This window comes from Solanum verrucosum, unplaced genomic scaffold (assembly GCF_900185275.1).
Source record: "Solanum verrucosum unplaced genomic scaffold, falcon-dt-bn FXZP01000196.1, whole genome shotgun sequence".
NCBI classification, from domain to species: Eukaryota; Viridiplantae; Streptophyta; class Magnoliopsida; order Solanales; family Solanaceae; genus Solanum; species Solanum verrucosum.
This window is the reverse complement of record NW_026020420.1, coordinates 1,179,124-1,185,845: the sequence shown is the minus strand read 5'-3', so window position 1 is coordinate 1,185,845 and position 6,722 is coordinate 1,179,124.

The window sequence follows — 6,722 nt, the reverse complement described above, 5'->3', positions numbered from 1 at the left end:
GTTATACATTATAAAATAGCCGAAAAATTGAATGATATAATTTTTAAAAAAATAACCGAATGAATCGTCCTATCGATAACCCTAATGTTACTTCTACTCTGTTTATTTTTACTTAAATTTAGAAAGATATGTTTCATTTCTACCCTCAATCTTATCGGTACATTTATTTGCTATTTGAAATTGAAATTAAAAAGACAAATGACAAATAAGTTTTTATATTAGCTCACTTATGAGCAAAATATATTATAACAATCTTTACTAATTTTATAACAATACATAAACTATACTCTCTCCGTCCCATATTAGATGGGCACTTCCAACTTTACACGGTGATTAAGAAATCATTAATACATTGGAAGACTTCACCATTTTACCCTTTGTTTATATCAATGCACATTGAAATGAGTTACAAAAAATACACATACAATATAGGAATGGTCATATTAATTGTAGGGTAAAATGGAAAAGAATTAATTAATTATATCCTAATTTAATAAGTGCTCAAATAATATGAACATTTTTTTTTAGTAAGATTCTCATCTAATATGGGACGGAGAGAGTAACAATATAACTTTATTAATGTTGGGCCCGGGCAGCGCCCGGGCTTTCTTTACTAGTATTAACATAATTAACATAACCTATATGTATCTAGAAGAATATATAATAGAGAAAAGACATTTTGTCATCAATACATACAAAAGAAAGAAGAAGAAAAAATAGAAAGGACACTTGCACAGGTAAGAATAAAGCAGAAATTGAAAGACTATTTGGAGAAAAAAAATAAGTGGTGTTATTTTTTTATTAGCAAAAAGTAGGCTCCATTATTTTTGTAAAAAAATTAAAATCAAATTTAAAAGACAATATTTAATTAATCGACTATCTAAACTTTATTAATTTGATATCTTATCTTGAATTTCCTTCCTTGTCCGAATTGGAAATTCAATTCCTTCGATTTGAATTATTCGAAGAATGCAATATATAAAAAACTATATGATCTAACCGTCTATATTTAATTTTTATTTTAAAAAAAAGTTCTGCCACGTGGCAGATAAACTTTGTATGTATTAACTCAAATTCATTCATACTTCCTAGTCAACACCTCTTTATCCCCAAGAGAATCTATGGGCCACATGGGTTCCACTTTGTCTCTAAGATAAAGAAGCTCATCATCGAGGTATGTAGCGGGATGAATATATTTTATTTTTATTTAAATTTTAAAAATGAAAAAATTATGATAAAAATATCTTCCTTGTTGAATGAGATACTATTCAAAAATGATTATTCATGTATGTAATTGAAAAATAACAATAGATTCAAAGTTCATTGAAAAATAGTTAGATTTTAGTATTTATGATATTGACATTATATTTATTTTTTTAAAAGTTCAAAATTTATTATATTGTCATGAATTTCAATATCTATCGACATTAACTTGTTTAAATTCAAAGTTCATGTGATTATCATAATATTTTTACATTAAAAAGTGATTACATTTTTATAAATTCTCAAATATCAATGAAATTATATCTGATATAAGCTTAACTTAATCAATCGTAAATTCCGTACTTAGTAAAAGGGCCCTTAAAATTAGCAAAAAAAATAAAATGGTGTGTGATTGGATACAATGTATGTGTAGCTTGATTTTTTGAAGGTGACTTGACAAATTAATATTATCCAAAGGGAGATATAGTATTCCATGTTGTGCGATTGTTTATATTAATCTCTTTTTTTTTATTAAAAAAACAACGAACCTATCCACACAAAGAATCAATGAATGGTTTCCCTATTTTCATGTTTATATGTTTGAGAAAATGGCCAAATGCCCCCTTAAGCTATGATCGAATTTTTAACTATACACCTATTTTTTACAGGAGTCCTATCACCACCCTATACTATTTAAAATTGAGATTTTTACCCCCTTAAAAAGTGATAACCACATTTATATTGACAGGTGATGTGCACGCGTTTGACAGCTGGAAATAGGGGTGTTCATGATTTGGATAAAAATCGATCCAAATCGAAAAATTAAACCAAACCGATTTAATTTGAGTTTTGGTTTGGTTTGGTTTTCGATTGTTAAGAACCGATAGTATTTGGTTTGGTTATGGTTTTGTTCGAAAAAAATCAAAGAAATAACCGAACCGAACCAACAAGTTATATACATAAAGTTTATTATTATACATACATAATATATTATATTCATAAACAATTTTAAAGATTTTATATATGTTTCATCAAAATTTATTTATAATTTACTTATGAAAGAAAAAATGTCCAAGATGAGAACATTTTTCTTATTGATTTCATGTATATGAGTGTCTATGGAAATTCTTTGTGGGACTGAAAATGTCATTGTCTCTTCCTTCTATTCCAAAATAGTGAATTTTGAAGTTTTATTCAGTAAATTCAATGATCGAAAGTTCTGTAATACCAGTCATTCTAACTATTTTTTTGTTTGAATGGATTGTTGTCACTTTTTTCACGTTTTGAATGAATTGTTTCTTTTATTTTTATGTATGGTTAATAACTAAATAACCAAACCGAACCAAACCAAAACCGAAAACAACCAAACCGATAAATGTATATTATATTTGGGACTCTCGTGAAGAATGAGTGTGTAGTTGATAATCCGGCCATAGCTTAAGGGGGCATTTGACCATTTTCTATTATATGTTTCTAATATTTGTCCCTCAATTTGACAATACCACTAGTTAAATCTACAGGTTTTGTTGATTTATTCTAACGTTGATTGACAAAGTTATTTGATATCTATCACTTTAACAAAAGCTTCTGGAAACATTAGTATGTTTTTTTAAAAAAGAAAAATTATAACAATAGACTTATAGTCAACAATCATATCTTTTGTTTAATAAAATGGTATCTTACCTATGCTTGGATTTATCTTGAATTATTTGGATGTGATGTTAGGAGGAACCCACTTATTTACAAACTTACAGCCATATATTATAAAATTATATTTATTGCTTTTACTTTTTAATAAAAATATTAGGGCCCTTTGTTTGGCAAAAAGACACATTTCTCCTTCTTTTATTTTTGGGTAGGGAATCTAAAGTGTCCAAGATTTGCAAAATCAGAATTAAGGAAGGTAAAACAGACCAAAAAAAAATTATTTGAAACTCTAGGTTTTTTTTTGGGATAGATACTAGACAAGTTGCATTGAGAATTAAGGAAGAAAACATTATAATTAATTTGTTTGAAACTCTATGTTATAATTTGGACAAACACTAGACAACTTGCAATGAGAAAAAGTATTGCAACTTGTATACAGAATCATTAAGGTCAATTTCCTGTTGGAACATTATAATTTTTGTCTATCTCTAATATGTGTTAGTAGTATATATACTTATATCATATAATTATAGAAAGAATCTCATACACGATACGTGATATTGTGAAAATATTGACAGACCAATATTATTTTTTATCATATAAGTGGTAGAAGTACGAGTATCTAGACTAGAAAGACTCATTAGCGAGTTATTATAAAAAAGGATAAATAATAGGTGAAAATTTTCTAAGATATAAGTTTTCTTTTTATAAACATTAAATCAATATGAAATACAATTTAGGAAATTTACTTTCCTATTTCTATAAGAAAAACACCCTAAAATTTGATTGCTTGATATTTCAACTATGAAGATAAAGTTTGATTGCTTGATATTCCTTCGTCCTATATTAATTGATCACCTTTTTTTTACACGCATATTAAAAAATAATAAATAAGAGGGTAATTTTACCAATTCACCCACCCTTTTAAGAACTTCTTTGGAACTTTACAAACATGTGCGAACACTTCATAAAGAATAAATTGCAAAAGTAATACTCCCTCTGTCCCTAATTACTTGTTCACTTTTTCTTTTTTAGTTGTCCCTAATTACTTGTCCATTTTGACAAATCAAGAAAGGACAAATTCTTTTTTCCTATTGTAACCTCAATTAATTATTTACTTTGAAAAATGTATGACTTCTTGAAAATCTTAGGTTTTTAATTCATCTACTTCATAATTAATAGGGGTAAAATGGTAAACTCACTATGTCAATTATTGTTTTCTTAATAGGTGTGTCAATTCAAAAGTGGACAAGTAATTAGGGACCGAGGGAGTATGAGGAAAAATCAATTAATATTTTTTTAATTTAATAATTAAGATAATCGACTAATATAAATAATTATTTTTAATATAACGATCAACTAATATGGTAACGATGGAATATTTTATTTCACCGAATAGTCTATTACATTAAAGCCTCTTTATATTGGAGAATTAGTTAAGTCTCTAATGATGGAACCCCATGTGCTACTTAATTTTTTAAAATATAAATATCTGTCTTTAGTTGATTTTTCCACAAGATAAGGCCACCACAATTTTAGCCCATATTTATTTTTTTAATACTATATCTTACATTCTTCTCCTTGTACTAATTTAAACTTTACTATTTAGTAAATCATTGTGGAATTTAAAAGATTTACTATGACATGAAATCTCAAGACGCACCATCAATATTTAAATATTATGAATTTTTTAATATTAATTTTAAATTAATAAATAATAATATATTAAATAGACGTATATGGAGTGTGAATGAAAACACCAATATATTAAATAGACATATATGGAGTGTGAATGAAAACACCTTTCTATCTCAATTATAAAGTGAGTTATATATATATATATATATGTTAGATGTTTCAAACTTCACGATTACATTAAATATATTATTACATATTGAATTTGAACATAAGTTATTGAATTTCCGTAAACTGATAACAAGTTCTACACTACAAAGCTCAATCATACTCAAAAGAAGAGTTTGATTCTGCGGGATCGACGCGTAGACCCCACATTAGGAGAAGAAAGGATAAGACAATGACACGTTTGGTTGTAATGTGATTCACTGATTGGACTGAACAATGGCCAGTTGAGTTGCTTTGTCGTTAAATTTGGGATATGACTTGGAAAGTTGCTGGATTTTTGTACCCAAGTCAAGCACTCAACTAGTTTTTTAAAACTCTTTTTGAGTCTTCCAATACTATGTAATTCCATAAAGAGCGGCTCAAATATTCTCAATATATATCAGATTAAAATAAACACTCAACTAGTTTTATAAAATTCTTTTGAGTTATTCAATACTATGTAGTTCCAAGCATCGTTGATCTATTTACTCGACAATTCATTTAGTGACTATGATTAATATAAAGAGTGTCTCAAATATTCTCAATGTATATCAGATTAAGTTAAGCAGTACTCAACTAGTATAGTTTTTAAGAAACTCTTTTGAGTTATTCAATATTAAGTAATATCATGTCTGGATCGTTGATCTATTACTTGACAATTCATTTGGTTACTATAATTATTTTAAAGAGCGTCACATATATTCTCAATATATATCAGATTAAGTTAAGCAATACTTAACTAGTTTTGAAAAAAAACTCCTTTGAGTTATTCAATATTAAGTAGTTTCATGTCTGGATCTAATCTATTTACTCTACAATTCATTTGATGATTATAAAAAGAGACTCAAACACTTTGAATATATATCAGATTATAACTAATCTCTAAGTTTCAATCTTAAGTAATTTTAATTTATTTTTATAAAAACATCACTTGAAAGGATTGTGTCTATTAATTTCAAATTTGAAGATCTAAGTTTGAGACTTATAAATAGTGAGATGAGATTAGACAACTACGATTTAATAATATGGAACAATTACGATAAGGTACATTTATTTTTATATATATATGGAACAATTAGGATAAGGTACATACAATTTGGTCGAAAGTTGAAAATATTTTTTTATAGATAATTTTAGAAACCTCTTTATGCTTCGTTTCGTAATATTAATTTCCCTTATAATTTACGATATTACACTTCTTTACTATAATCTAATTCACAAGTAGTAGTATTTGTTTGGATTCTATGTTGTTACATGCTCCTTTTCAAAATTCTATATACTGTTTTTTAATTAGTTGTCATTCTTTTTCAAATCGCTTTGAAATATATTATTTGAGTCTACGATATATCAAAAATAACATTTCTATCTTCATGGGATAGAAATATAATAAGCTAAGATCGACGTACACTCTATTCTTCTTATACCTCACATTATAGCTAGAATAGGAGTACTCTGAATATATTATTATTATTTATTCGCTTGAAATCTAAATCAATATGATTTTAAAATACGTCACTGTTATTTAACTCTTAGGATATTATCCTTTGATTTTCTCATATCCATAGTTGATATTTGAAAAAAATATAATCATGGATCATCCCAGCCAAACAATAAATGATGAATTTGAAAATACAACATCAGATCTAAATAAATAGGTCTAAAAAGACAAAAAATTTAGTCCTCATATAATTCTAGAGGACTAAAATTCTTTACTAATATTTTAAAGGGAGATTTTTTCCTATTTAATTATATCTTGAATTTATGGCAATATATAATTTACTAATATCTTTGTTTCTTTATTTTTCATCCGAACGGTCTCTATCCTTCTTAGCTGTCTCAGACCCTCAAATATAAATGGAGAAAAAAAAACTATACTTCTTTTATACAAAAAATAAAATAAAAGGGGGGAAAATCGATCAATAATAATATATCTGATGTAATTTTGTAAGGGAAGTCATAAGAGAATAGAATATACACAAATCTTATTCATATCTTTGAAAGAATAGAGAAATTGTTTCTGATAGACTTTC